We start from the raw sequence: 16,400 nt of genomic DNA on the forward strand, positions 1-16,400 counted from the left end.
AACGTCACTTTATGCACGAGTCGGCTATTCGTCGGGCGTAAAAACCGATCCGGTCACACGTACCCTGGAATGAAAACCGTTAGCTGGGCCCGACACCTAGGAAGGGGACTTCGGTCTCCGGACTAAGTGTCAAACAGGGGTCATGTACCAAAGGTCCCGGTGAGAAAGACCTCACAGATCAGACCACTTTCTGCGCTTTCCAGAATCCACCTGTGGACGCGCTGGTGCACCGCTGATGCACGCTTTGGCTTTCCGTATTTCACAGGGGCGCACCAAAGCTTTCACCAGGTTAAACCATGACGTCATCAATTTACACCAGCCTCAAGAGCTGGTGCGGCTGGTGAATCAAAATGGCGTCGTCTGCACTGAAGCTTCTTCTGATTCGTGATATACGTTCTGTACAGGCACATATCCAGAAATTCTTTTTGGGGGGCTAAACATATTTTTTTTACAGGGGTATAGATAGAACCTCGCAAGGTTTAAGGTCGATGGTGGCGATTCAGTTCCAAAACGGAGGGGGCAAGAAAAGTTTACTTTCTCTTGGTAGACAAAGGTTAGCATTAAAAAGCCTACTGCTGGGCCAAAAACTGGCAACTGTCTCCTAAATCTGCCACTGTCTAAGCTGCTGTTTTTTTCTTCTTTTCTTTTTTCTTCTTCTTTCAGAACGTGATATCGGGACATTTTTTATCACTCGACTCTTCTGTTGCAATTAGTGTTGCCCACGGGACGAGACGGGACAGGCTTTTAAAAATTCGAGACGAGACGAGATTGACCATGTGTCATAAGACAAACGAATATTTTCGAGACGAGACAGCATTTCCACGAGACTCCACGAGACGAGACAGGCCAAAGTCTCGTCTCGTGGGCAACACTAGTTGCAATGTACGAACGTTGTGTTTGTGCCGAAACGATCTCAGTATATGTATGTGTGTCCGCTTCACGAAGCTGTTATGCAATGGACAATCCATTCGAATGTGTTCTCCCAGGTTTAGATATGATGCTTTATGGTGTTGTCGCCTGCCTTCGAAACGTAACCTTAACAAAAATCCTAATTTTCCATCCTTGTGACTTGGATCTTCAAGATTTAGGAAGAATTCAGAATCAACTGTCACACTTACTCGTGAAGTCTTATTGAATTATTCTGTTGTACAGACCAACTGTGAAATTGAATCCGCGTGTTTATATCCATATTCTATTCTGGAATGTTCCGCACTTTTTTTTGTAGTAATGCAATCGCCCGACTCATGGCGCTACCTTCAACAGTGCTTTGTTGTGCAACTTTCAAATGCTGACAAATCTTTAATACTCAAGTTCGTTGCGACAACACCGAAAGAGCAAGAAAAGTTTACCATACAATATTATCAATAACAGGGTTATCCTTCAGGGTTCTAGAACATTCTCCGCCTTTTCTCGATAATTATATTTCTCCTTAAATTATAATCACAATATTTTATTTCATACACACAAGCCAAAAACATCATTTTATCTAGTGTAAATCTAAAAATTTCGGGGGAGGTTCGAGCCCCCTGAGCCCCCTCTGGATACGTGCCTGGTTCTGTAGGCAATAGTACGGAATGTCACGCCGATTTTGTTGCACGGAGGGCGAATAAACTGGATGCAGACATAAACTGTCGACATTTTAAACACTAATTACTACTCCTTCACTCCCACGCAAAGTGAAATAAAGTATGCCGATGCATTAAAACATGCGTCCATCTTCTGCTGCTACATGCAGGAAATCATCCATTTGCGAAATTCGATATCATTACAAAAGAATACCACTTAAATTCGTACTGCACATGCAAAATAAGATGTTGTAAAATGAAAATATGTACTATTTATGAAATACATTCTGTGATTTAGTCACAATCAGTGATTTTCCCTATTAAACGTGAATGTGCGCGTGCATTTTGAATCTAGCTTTCACTTGCTGCAGCATGAAGCTAATGAAGCTTTCCTATATCACCGAAATTGACGTCATTTTTGGTGCACCAGTCTGATGCACGCTAGTGAAATTTGGAAAGCGCGGTTCGGATTGTACAGGTAACAGTGGCACCAGAAATTTTGCTTTGTTTAGAGCTTTGAAAAATCACCATGGACTTGGATTAAGGGAAATCGACAGAGAGTACGGCTCTGTCCGAAAGGTACAGACTTGAAGTATGGTCTTGGCGGAAGTGACGTCACCTAATACAGTTCGAAAGCGCCAAGAACAGAAGTACGCAAGTGCACAGCTCGCAGTGCAGATGGTTGGTGACTAGGTCACGTGGTTTCCACCAGTGGCGGCCGGCGGCAAGTATGATGGGTAGTGCCAACGTGATCAAGAAATCGAAAAAATAAAATCTCCGCAATGCCCCCGCTCCCTCCTTGAGGTTGCCCCACTGGCCAAGATGTTTATCCTCGTTTGGTAACGTGGAAAACAGAGTGGGTTTAAGTAATAACACACTAATACGATTCATCTTCACTCACTAACCTATCTTTATACACTACAGGACACTTCACTAAAAACACAATTACAAGAGGAAGGGAAAACAAATCTTCTCACCTTCTCCTCCTCCATGCACACGTATTCCAACTGGAAAATGAAAATATTCTAGACATTTGATGTAAAAAGAAATTGTCGAAATGCCAAAGAAAACTCGCATCACCATAGGATCTCTTACTTTTATATTTTTAAAAAGTCTGGATGGCCCTCTAGGCGCATCTATCTATTATCACTTAACTTTGGAAAAATACTAGGTTCGTTTCTCCAAAAGTTGGCAGAAAAGTTGATAGTACAGTGGGATCCATGAGTAATACCGTGCAAATTGTCCATGACTATTTTCATTAATTTTTCTCTTGCATCCTATGTGTTTTTAAGCGACGGATTTTTATGTATGCTGGTGCAGAAGTTGTCAACAGTTTGTTTTCAGTTTTCTTTAAATTCTTGAAGCTCTTATTGGGTCAAATAAAGAGTGCGAACATGGTGATGGACAATTTGCAGGGTAATACTCATGGATCCCACTGTACCTTTTTCAAGAATTTCTTCCCAAACGGGTCTTACAAATCCGTCGTATTTAGCGACTTATCTCTGAAGATGGCAACTGTATCAACACTGCGAAAGTTCCCTCGCTGTGCCAAAGCGAAAACGGGCACGGGGGGGGGTGTCTTATGGGCTAACCCCATTGGGTAACACCACCCCCTGTCACCTTCTTTCCGGCTCATGGTGGAAATGTTACTCGCTGAGACTTCTCACGTGTTTCAACTTGGTTAAAGCCCCTATCACACGGAACTGGATTTCTAGTTAGAATGCCCTAGTTGGCGATGAACTGACTTTCTGGGTAGTAATCATGGCCGCCTGGCTGACTGCTTGACTGATTTTGAGGAATAGGACATGTTCTAATTGCTACTAACTTCTTCGACTAGATTCTGTGGAACAGCCAATCAGAGCAAAGTTTGGCCATGTGAAGATAATCTGTGAGTTTGCAAAGTAGCCTTTTTTTGTCTGTGGCTTCCGAGTGCATACAACACGAAAGGCATGTTTAAAAGCTAAAATATTCTTCCATACGTGTATAGTAAACGTTGTAAAGTATGTATTTTATCAGCGCCGTTCTTCTCTACCTAAACCATTTAATGCGATGCGATATTCCTCTCGGTTGGATAGTTATCGTATTTTAAAAGTGTGAAGTGATACGTTGTTTACATCTCGCGCGGCCGCCATTATGGGAACGAAAGACTATCGACAAGTACGGTAGCTATAACAAGTACCGTGTGAGGCGACAACTAGCAAATGGGTAGCCAGTCCAGAATCAACTAGAGCATTCCAACTAGAAATCCAGTTCCGTGTGATAGGGGCTTAATCCAGCTCTTGAGTGGCGCGGACCCCTGCCTCACCGAGGGTACGAAACAGCTGGCGATGCAGTGAGGAGGTTGGGGCTGTTCATACCTAGTCTGTGGTTGGGGCGGTCGTCACGTCAGCTTGACCGATTGCAAGATTCGAATCTCCATGTCTGTAAACTATCAATGTATTAATTTAACAATACTTGGGATATGTATGCATTTCTTCTGAGGTTAGTGCCATGGCACGGCGTCTCTCCCCCTTGAGCCGCCGCTGGTTTCCACACTCGTTGTTCATTTGTTTAAAATCACGGAGGTAGAAAGCCAGCGACACAGGTAGATATACGTTATGGGCCAGCAAGTTGTTGGTTATAGTTCTTCTAATGTGTGGAAATGTATATGTACGAACATTTGAAAATGCTATGTGATTTCTATGGTGAAAATAAGTGTTTAAAACGCAAGGAAAGCAACGAGTACTCAGGTTTATCTCCTGATCGTATTTGGCGCTGCAGTCGAAGTGCAATTCGAAAGACATGTACTTCCAGTCCACGACTTGAAGACCGCACTCCAAGATGATACTCGGAGGATGCTCGCTTCAAGTACGGTCTTGCTCCTTTCGGACACGGCCTACGTTTCAAACACGTTTGTCATTGAATTTTTCGTGACCAAACTAAAGGAAGTATGCCGACCAAGGGACAAGCTTTTACATCCTTTTGTTTTTATCTTTTCGTTATCCTCCCCGATTTAACAAGTGAGGAATATTTTCTAAAATGAAATCGGTAGATAGTAAAGGGACAGAAATAAAACAAACGAACGCCGTTAACAGTCGTCTAATATTCTTCAACTTTTTTCAAGAACTTTAGAGAACCCATTTTAGTGAATTGTCGAAATTCCTAATGTTGCTTAACTAATGTATAATAAACAATCAACAACGCAGTTCACCACTCGAAAATAGCTGCGAATAGCGTGGACCTCAGCTTCGAGGTGAAATAAGCGTCACCGAGCTATGCTTCATTTACTGTCAACGTGCCATGCGTCTGGGACTTGTTTAAGCTCCCCGTTAGGTGAAGGCAAGCGTAGTGGTGAGTGTCACGTTTTTTCACACCCGACGCGACTGGAGCGCCGCCAATTGCTTTTCATATCGTTCAATGTGTGCTTTTCCTCTTAAGAAGTGAAAATAGCAGACATTCGAGACTTCGAGTGGTGTGCCCAGGATTTTCGAAGGGGAAGGGGTTACGTGTACTTTTTAGTAGTCATTCCTGAATTCCTCATTTTGCCATTTTTCCTGCCTTTTCTTCCATTTTTTTTAAAAGACTATTGAGCCTAAGCAGGGATTATGATCCTTACCAACCCTCCTTGAGCACGCCACTGGACACTCGGAAGAATGTTGATGACTCCAGAGAAACCTTGCCGTGGCTTTAAACATGAGGATGGGGGCTGAAAAAAAGGCCTATTATGACTGTAACCACCTTAAAACAAAAGAAAGATAGATACAAATGGTAACTACACTAGATAGCAAAGTATGGCAGTGGACCCATGAATATTTTACCAGATGTCTTGTTGTTTCATTAATTAAAACATGTATTTAATTTTGGATTATCTGCTTGTTTATTGCAAATATGATTAAATAATTGAGCCATAATTTTATTTACATTCCTTATGTATCATCATAATTTAACACAACTCAACGTATTCATTTACCTACAGACAAATAAAGTACAACCCATATAACCAACCTAGAATATATGTGTGCACTCTGCGGCTGCTCAGGAAGGAAGAACTCCGTAACAGGCGGAGCCTTTTCTCGCCGAGCAGAGAACGTTACGTGATCAAACAAAAGACAATCTATTACACGATAGTACCAGATCCTTTCATTATATTACCTCGTAACGAGTATGTTACATGACCCAGACCTTCAAGAGTGTGGGAAAGTACAGGTCGTTGGTTGGACCTTGTAGGGTGTCTGTCTGTTCGGAAGCGCTCGGTTGTTCTCGGCACCGGCAGAGACAAGAGAGATTCGCACCATTCTGCGATGAGCTGGGCCGTCGAACACGATTGCCTTCAATAAGAAATTTGGCGGGAGGGTTCGGCGCGAGGGGTAGTACTGGGGCCTCATTTCGATGCGCTAAGATTAGAGAATCTCTTGCGTATTTCGAGCTGTTTCATGCTGTCGCTTGGCTTATTTCGCACAAATATGCGAGTATTCTTTTATTTCTTCTCTAAAATACAATATTTTTATTAATTTGCTTGGTCATCGCCGCATCTCCCGATGACCGGACGCCTCGCCTCTGATAATAATAATTGTATAATAATAATGGACCCTAGCATAATTTTATCGCATTTAGAATAATTTAAGAGTTGAAACAGCACTTTTCTCTTATCAGGAGGTTGGTATTGGCAAAGCTGTTCTCAATCCATACACGACAGATAGGGATGGACGGCCTGCAGGCAGCTAACATTCATTATAAATGCAATGGCTAGTACAAGGTACACATACAGTCGATACGTGCGATTGTGCAATTGAGCGAATATTCCAAAACTTTCCTCAGTCTGTTTACCATAACTTCCTACACCCAAGAAAATCCACGAGTCGCTACTGAGCAACAGGCTGTATTCTGCTATTTTCAAATAGCCACTCGCTTCTGTTCACTCGGCCTTCCCGCGTACATTCGGGGAGAGATAGTCCCATGAAGGGTGAAGCGACTTGCACCCCTAGCTGGCAACCACATGGAAAGGCAGCCTTTGGTTTGGGTTTCCACTGCTATCGTGACAGTGGCGATCAAAATATTTGGGGGCGTTGTTTTCCACCTCCAAATTTAAAAGTTGTTTCATGGGCACAACGGTCAATTTAGTTTTCGCAGCAATTTTCATTAACAAGTATATTGAAGTGAAAATATTCTTAATAAATGAATGTCCATTGCGCGTCAATTGAGCATTCCAAAACCAACAGCGTTCAAAGTGTTGATGACCTTGAAGAAGCGTGCATATCATTGTAGCTGTTACACCAATTGAATCTAGAAGAATTTGTGGACCGTATGACAATGTGAATCGATTTGTTGGATTCTGTGGAGACTTATGATTTAATAAGCAATGTGCTATTCAGCGATGAAGCGTCATTCCATGTAAGTCGACCTGTAAACCTCCATAACTGTCGCATTTAGGCCGACAAACCTTCAACAACGGATGGCACTGAGTACATCAGAGATGGCGCAGTGGTAGCATCGTCGCTTTGTAATCAAGGGATCCGGGTTCGATACCCGATGGAGGCACATTGTGGTTCGGATCCCACTTTAAACTGTAGGTCCAGTTCCGATTAGCCTTACTGTGCATAAAGTGGACTTAAAACAACAATCAATCAATCAATCAAGATATCAGAGATAGCCTTTGGGCTGTGTGGTTGGGAATCAGGCAGACACAGATCTATGGGCTTGTTATTTGGATATGCTGGTAGAATTTCTGAAATCGTTCTCGCAGGGGAACACCCTGTAGACTCCATGTTACAACGGCAACACGTTCAGCAATGGTGAAAATTATGCCTGGTAATCACCCTGCAAAAGAAGGAAAAAGAATGAAAGTCCTACGTTGGCTGAAACACGAAAACAGTTACTTATTTTGTGGACACCCGTCCGAAATGGAACATGCCATTGAAAATCAAGCCTTACCAAATTAATTTACTGATATTGGCCAGAGGAAGCTAGAATATTCCATCAGGCCATGTCGTTTTCAACTAATGTAAACCAAATTTTATGTTTGTCACAAGCCTAGACATAATCGAACCAACACTCTCTATGATGCCATAATTTATTTATTAATATTAAATTTCAAGGGTACATATTAATTAACGTACCTGTACGTTAAAAAGAAAACAGAAAGCCATTTACGATTGTTGCGATCGGGGCATCGCCTCTAAAAGGACGAATATATCGGGCCCCAGGGTCACGAAGGTAGAGAACCATTGCATGTCTGTCGTTAGAAATTTTTATAGAGGGTCAGGCCAATGATATGAAACTTAAACAGTAGAAATAATAACTATAATAAAAATACCAGTACAGTCAAAAATAAGCGGAACTTTTATAGTAATATTTATTGCACATATAATACACCCTTTTATATCGCGTTTGTTAGAACCTATCCCGTTTCCCGCGCTAGCGATGAGTCAACAGTTTCGGTGCCAATGAGAAAAGAAGAAAAAGGCGTCTGCTGGGCAGCGAGGAGCGAATGGAAGCCAGAAAAGAGTCGCTTACGTAGGCGCTGTTGCCACGTTGCGGTCTAACTCCCACGTGTTTCGTTTGTATCTTGTTGAAGATGCTGGTTTTGTAAGCGTGATGCTGATTAGTGTGCGTTTCAAAACATCCAGGATGGAATTTATTCTGATGATATTAGCTTGTGTCCTTTTTGTGTTTAGTGTCATTTTAGCTTGAATATTCAGGAAGGGGAATTGTGTATATTTGTGCATTTCTGCGTATTTTATTCAAAGCCTGGCTTCGGCTTTCCCCAGCATGCAGTTCACGCGGTCTGCAGCGGCAATGCCGCGTGTTTCTGCTAGAAAAGCCAGCAATCAGCAAGCGCGGGATGCGGGACAGGTTGTATCAAACGCAGTTTAGAGACCACCACCACAGAGAAGATAATTAACTTCTCTGTGCCACCACCCTCAAAGTAATGACCTTGGGTAGTGACGCACTTCTGCCAGCGTTCATACCACTTGTCAAAACAGCACTGGAGGCCATCTATGGTCACCTCCTTCAGAGGGCGCGTAGCATATGTATTGACTTCGTCAGCTGAAGTGAATCTCCGCCCTTTGAGCAACTATTTCATCTTCGGAAAGAGGCAGTAATCAGTTGGGGCCAGATCAGGGAAATATGGAGGCTGCGGAAGGAGAGGAATGTCTTACCCAGCTTAACACAAAATTTGATGTTCACTCGCTGCTCTTGAAGCAACACAAGATAGCCTTCAACAATATTGAAATTATAAATCGGTATTTCTATGTTTTGACTCATTTTTGTCAAGTTATCGGAAGCTGAATTTTGTATAGCATAATAACATCACTCTTCTCGTCATTGGCGGGAAAATCTCCGAGGTATATCAAATTTGTAAACAAATCTTATTTTAAAAATTTTCCATGAAATATAACTCTACCATAGCCTCATTTTCAGTGAAAGGTGGTCATAACTTGGGTTGCCAATACATTTAGCATCATTATGTACACAAAAACGGGTGTGAGTATTTGAGAGGGGTGATAACACTCCTGGACGCGAGGCTAAAGTGCACACCCATAGAGCCAGACCAACAGCCGCCACTGCTGCTATGTTTGTATGCGTTTCTGTTTAAGTTTCAAGTGGAATGCGAATCACTGTGCAATGTGCTCCCACCTTGTATCGAACCCGGGACCCCAAGTAACCACAATCGTTGAGCCAACTGCAGTCTTTACATGGGAAAGGTTGGTTTTACGTTAGGCCGACGGTGGTTGCCAACGCTTGTCCAACCATGGGAAAGTTAGTCAAAAAAATCAGTTTTAAAAAATACTTTCTCCTGTTGAGACAACTTTCAAGAGCATGTTGTAAATTTTAGAGTGTGAAATAAATGACATGGAACAGTGTTTCTTTTCAAATATTTCAGTCACAGCACATACTGCAAATATAATATTTTGCTAATGAAAGTAGAAGCTACTCGTAACTTGCAAGTCAGTGATGTGCGTCTACGTGTAAACAACAAAAGTCTACATTCAACGCGTAGACAATTTTATACACAATATAACATAATCTATGTAAACAACATGGCAGAAGGCGCTAGCCTACTGTAGAAGCAAAACAGAATTGTACAACGTATCAATCGTTGAGGTGTGAGAAGTAACTTGTATAGCCTACTCTTCGTTACAATTACGAACAATTTCTCAATGACGAAAAAACGCAACATGTGAAATATTATAGTGGTTTATTGTGAAAACATTAATTTTGCCTCACGACTGCCATCTGCTGTTTGAATACAATTTAGCTTTTTTCCTACAGTTGAGAATGGAAATAACTTTTTTGTTGTAAATAGGGTCCTTGTCAGCTCGATAGGAACAAATGTAATTACAAATGTCACTTTCCTTTCACAAATGACTTGAAAATTATTTTTTTAGTGTGGTTTAAATTGTCTACGTCGTCTATGTAAACTGAAGTCAATGTAGACAACGTATGTAGATGTAAACTTATAGTCTACAGCACATCACTGCTTGCAGTCACTCACCAGTCCTTTTGTCAGCCGCCATGGATGAAAGATGTGTTGGGAATTGCTTATTGTTTGTATCTTTTGCTGTAGCTGAACAAGAACATTCTTACATATATTCTTGTGAAAGTGGTTAAACAATGTTGTGTGCAGATTAAATTCTATGAAAGGTCGAACTAAGTAAAGTCTGGTAAGTCTTTTTCTACCACTTGAAGGTACCTTGAAAACAATCATACCATATGAATGAGAAAGTGCTGCGTATTTTTTTTTTTATTTTACACAAATAATTTATACTGGAGTTTAATTTGGCCTCACAATAAATTACATATATCAGAACACAAAGCTATCTATACTTTAGTTTTCAGAACGTTGGAAGCACGGACAAAATTACCGTTGCCTAAGGGATGTTCTTATATTTGGCCAATCATTTTCAGTACTGTTGGGCCAACCACTTTTGGTTACTTGGGATCCCTTGCAAGCCGACGACGTTACCACTACGCCACCAGGGAGGTATTTTAGCAGAGCAGAATAACTTTGCTCATATTCCATGATACTAATTATCATTAAGCCTCATCCATAAAAATTAAACTGGAAAGATTTTTCATGATGAAATCTTTGGTCACAAAGAAAAGCAGTTTTCGAGAAAATCTGTTCCTGTTTATCACAAATGGTAAAAAAAACAAACGTTAAGGATCAATGGTGCCTTGGAAAGTCACAAGGGCTTGAGCGTCTTTTGTTTCCTTTGGACGTATTTGGCAACAGTGAGAAGCCCCACCAAATATTTCAATTGGAAAACATTTGAATGCAGCTGAGTGTGTATGCGTTGATGCGACATCCGGTCGTCCACGGTGGAAAGAGAAAAGAATCCTGACGTCAGGTGTTTTAGATGTCCCGCGTGTCACAGCAGAAAGGGAGCAGTGTGTAGAATATAAATCGACTCGCATCTGAGTAGAAGCTCACACTCCTTGCGTGCAATGCACTGGTCTCGCTAGACATTTCCACATTCTACCCCTGCAACAATGATAGGAAGGGACAGTCAGTTTGCGAATTAACGGGGGGATGCCTGGGATCCCCCCGGCAAAATAATTTTATTTTTATCCCTGCCAATGACATTTTTATCCCCCCCCCAAAACAAAATGACACTATGCTACCATTTCTTAATTTAGATTCTATCATTATTGATTGATTTAGTTTATTTTACTTCGCGTTTTGTGCCTCTTGGCTAATTTGCGAAGATGGGGATGACATGATGAAATTGATGAATGGACATTCACAAACAACCAAGTCCGAGCGGGATTCTAACCCGGGACCCTTGGCGTCGCAGCATGATGTGCTAACCACTTTTTTTTGTATAAAGGAAATACCCCCTACACGGAGGTATCCCCCCACACCATTCACACTTTTACACTTTTCAATTGTTACACTTTCTCAGTTTCTTATCATCTGGACAAACACAAATACCCATGCCTTACCCGGGATTCGAACCTGGAACCACCACTCGGCCTCAGGGTCCGGCCTATCATTATTGATATTTGTATCCATAAAAGGTCCAATCATTAAAAATATAACTGCCGAAAAGTATGCATGAAGCTTTGTGGATTATAAAAGGACACCATTCTGCAACTGACCAACCTGTTTTCCAAGGCTTTTTTCCAATTAAGTTTTCATGGCTAGTGCTGATATTTTACATAATATATACAAAATGTTGACAAGAAACATGTAGGTAGGTTAGGTTAGATGGACATTAAATTTCAGGTTAGGCAATAGAAATTTGGTCAAGTTTTCTCAGTGTTGAGTTCAATAGCTCTTTTTGTGTATGCGTGTGGGTTTTCTTAGAATGTAAATATAGGTGGGTTTCATGTGACATCAGGTTTCGCACCACCGCCATGTTTGCGACAAAGCTGCTTGTCGTCTGCAAGGAAATACCCACCACGCAGCGTTCGTCACACCTGCGCCAAGTGCATGTTTGTTGTTAGTATTGTGTAAAATGTCGGTAACATTGCATAAAAGTGCAACGAAAAGGCCAACTCTAGTTAACCTGTGTTTATTTACTTGAACCAGCTACATGGAATCAGTTTATCTTCGCATTTATTAGTGGTTCGGATTCTGCTTGAAATATTTACATCCAGTAAGCAACCTGTTTCCCGCTCTGTGTGGGAGAAAGTACAGATAAACTGAAAATTCCAAGACTCAGCCATTATTTTCTATGTTTCCTTTTAACGTTTGTTCAAGCGCAGTAATTTGAAATATTGAGTTGTTCAAAAACAGTAATTTCACTCCATGCTTTAACAATTTGGGATATGCAGACTTCAGTGACGGAGCGGTTAGCACAACGCACTACGATGATAGGGGTCCCGGATTCGAATCTCGACCTGGGCTAGTCAAATATAGCAGAAAAACGAAGTAAAATAAACCAAATAAATCAATCAATTTGAGATACTGTGATATATCATTAACATCATGCAGTGCTTTTTTCTGACAGTACGCAAAACGTACTACCAGCACATTTTTCCTGAATAGGATAACAATTAATAACAGTTTGTGTTAATGAATGGAATATAAAATAATCAAGTACAAGCGTGCAATTATCAAGATGAATTTAACTTTGAATGTTATCATTTTTATCGTCAAACGTATCAACACCTTTCTACCAAATAAAACAATAACAAGGAAACGCTATTTGCAAGTATGATAAAAAACACCTATAAATCTATGAGAAAGGGGATTGGCCACAAGATTTCACGGAGACTGTTTTGGTACCTCTGCAGAAGAAAAGCAATGCCAGAAAATGTTCTGAGTACAGGACAATCAGCTTGATATCTCACTCGGCAAAAATTCTTCTAAGAATTCTGAACAGACGCCTATACTCGAAGGTCAGTGGCGAGTTAGAGGAAGAACAGTTTGGTTTCAGGAAAGAAAGAGGTACAAGGGATGCAATTGGTTTACTGAGGACCATTGGGGAAAGATATTTAGAGAAAGGAAAGGAGGTGTTTGTAGTATTTGTAGACCTGGAGAAAGCCTTTGATAGAGTGAATTGGGTTAAACTTTTAGAAATTCTGAAGAAAATTGGTGTAGATTGGAAAGAGAGAAGACTTCTAAGCAACTTATACATGAATCAACGAGTTAAAGTGAGAACAGGAGATGAAATGACAGAAGGCTGTGAAATTGGAAGAGGAGTACGACAAGGATGCTGCCTATCGCCTACTTTGTTTAATATCTATTTAGAAGATATAGTGAAAACTTGTTTCCAGGGCACAGGAGGTGTCAAATTGGGAGGAAGAAGAATAAACTGCATAAGATTTGCTGATGACATGGCATTATTCGCTGAGGATGAAATAACCATAAATAGTATGTTAGAAGAGTTAAACAGCAGATGTGAGCAGTATGGAATGAAGATTAATGTAAAGAAGACAAAGGCAATGGTTATAGGACGGAAACCAAGGAATATTAATGTGAGAGCAAACAGTGAAAGAATCCAGCAAGTGGATAGCTTCAAGTACCTCGGATGCACTATAAGCAGTGACATGAGCTGCAACCAAGAAGTGAAAATGAGAATCGCAATAGCAAAAGAAGCTTTTAACAGAAGAAAAAATGTTTTTTGTGGACCCATGGACATAAGTCTAAGGAAGAGATTAGTGAAATGTTTTGTGTGGAGTGTAGCACTATATGGTGCAGAAACCTGGACGTTGAGAAGAAATGAAGAGAAACGACTCGAAGCTTTTGAAATGTGGACATGGCGAAAAATGGAGCGTGTAAAATGGACAGACAAGGTAAGAAACGAAGCCGTACTGAAAAGAGTTGGTGAAAAAAGATCTATACTGGAGACCATCAAGAAGAGGAAAAGAAACTGGTTAGGACACTGTCTAAGAAGAAACTGCCTGCTAAGAGATGCCTTGGAGGGAATGGTTGAAGGAAGAAAAGTCCGTGGAAGAAAGAGATATCAGCTTATGGATGATATTAAATTAACTGGGTCGTATGCTATTACGAAGCGTAAGGCAGAGAACAGGGAAAGCTGGAGATTGCAGTGAAAAACCTGCCAATTAGGCAGAAAACAATGAATGAATGAATGAATATGAACTTACCTGAAAAGAAATGTTCACCCCACCGTTCTGTACTGTTTGTTTTGTTCATTAATGTTGGCAAGATTTATTCTCGCCATGATGGCGTATTCTAATCAACAATCTGAAAATTCTGTGCCGTGAATTGCACCTTCTGTTCTTTCTCGGAAAATTCGGATAAACGTGAGTGCCTGTTAGACCTAACAACCTAATATTGCACGAAGTATACCATCGTAAAAAAGGTTCTAATCTCCCGCCCGCCCGCTTGAATTCAGAATGTTTACAAGAAGCCGCCACAATCATGGCTGCTCGATCCCACAATGCAACCGTTTGTGACGTAGGTGAAACTCACTAGTGTTTTAAATGACCTGCGAAGCTTTCATAAGATATAATGACCAAGTTAGAACCACTCTTCTAATATAGTACGTAGAACCGTAAGGCAGTAGTTTCAGTTATTGACTGGTGATATACAAACTTGCATATCACGAAAACGTACCTCACCGAAAATTAAAATACAAATACATCCCCCGAAGCAAAAAGCTTAATTCGCACAGTGGGGAGAAAATAATTTTTTAGCAGATGCTGATGCAGTGCCAGGGTGCAAAATCGTTGGCGGGCATGGGGGATTTATCCCCACCAACAATCCTGTAAAAAAAAAATTACCCTACCAAAAATTTCCGGGCGGAGAATTTTTGTTACATTTTTAGGTTCTAAAAATTGTTCCTAAAATAGGCTCTAAAAATCCTGTAGTAGGTTCTAAAAATCTTAAACTAGGTTCGAAAAATTCTGAAATAGGTTCCAGAAAACTTAACTGGCTTGAAAAATACTTGAAAAAAGAAAAAAAAAGAAAATGTCTCAACTATCTCTGGAGCAAGGCTGCGGACAGCGTCAGAGAAGCGGGGTGGAATCTAGTAGCCAGAGCGAAGCAGTACTCCCCTTTCACGCAATCCCGTTCCCTCTCACGTGATTACTTGTCACTACTTGCGCAGAGACTTGTTTTCGTTCGCCTGTTCCAGAGATTGATGGGACAGGGTATAGTCAACATTAAGTGGTGTTTTACATCGCTTAGATTTGATTTTGTTTATTTTACTTCGCATTTCTTCCACTTCTGTCAAATCGCGGAGATGAAGATGAGTGATAATATAATGAAATTGATGAAGACACACAAAAAACATCCATGCCCAGGCCGAGATTCGAATCTTGGTGCCGCAGCAACATCGCTTAGAGTAGGTGATTATTATCAACAAAATTTGCTAAATATGTAAATACATATTTGGTTACCAAAATATGGAGATAAATAGATATGGATTAAAAATTGTAAAAAAAAATACCTTTTTAATGCACGATATGCATAAAATACAGTACGCTTACACTGACATTAATAAATAAAACAACACAAAATGTGTTTTCATTTTTTGTTTCCAAAACAATGTGTATAACATAATTTTGTTGTAAGTGTTCGAACATGATTCACATTGACTAAAACTGCGTTCAGTATTGCAAGAAGTAATGGTAGTGTATTTGAAGTTTGTCAGTTATTCGCAAGAAATTAACCCAACACTTTCGATCACATAGGAAAATGTAGCCTATTTAACTTATTGTGCGAATATGGAGTACCTATTAGTTGAGAAATGTTCTAAAATAAGGAAATAACATGTAAAAATAACTAAAATACGTAGAATATGAGCCAAAACCTAATATGTGTACAAATATGGAAAAGAAAACTGAATTTTTCGATTCTACGATTCTTTACGTATGAAAGTATTAAAAATAATATGTGCTAATGAAAGTGAATAAAAAAAGACGTGCTACAAGAAAAAGGTCCACGGCAATCGTACTAAAATGCGAAAACTTTAAAAAAGACATATCGAGCCAGTATACAATTTCCAAATCGTCTTACGTACAGTTATTTTAGAATGTGGAATAAGACCCATTTGGACGTATTCTTAGAGCCTTTTATTCTAGGAATGTTGGCTGGAAATGACGTGGACGCTTGTGAACGATTCCGTTGCGAGGCAGACCTTCTCCTCTGCAATTAGCACGTGGGTGAAAATTCCTTTAACAGTCGCATGACTCCTGGGTACCTTCCAAGAGAAGCTGCTGGCTACACAATCAGACGTCCTTACTCTCATCATAATCTGCACAACCGGAATGGAACAACCTAATCATCATTTTGATTTTGGATAAACTGAAAAGCTGGTCAACATATTCGCTGTCACTTAGTACGTCTCTTTCGTTGGTGCTAATTAAGCTTTTGGCTTTTGGGGAGGGGGGATGCCCATTCAGTGGCGTATTTGTGATTTCATTATCAGGGGTAGGTTC

The sequence above is a fragment of the Lepisma saccharinum genome, chromosome 1 (assembly GCF_977018435.1).
Source record: "Lepisma saccharinum chromosome 1, izLepSacc3.1, whole genome shotgun sequence".
In the NCBI taxonomy this organism is placed as follows: domain Eukaryota; kingdom Metazoa; phylum Arthropoda; class Insecta; order Zygentoma; family Lepismatidae; genus Lepisma; species Lepisma saccharinum.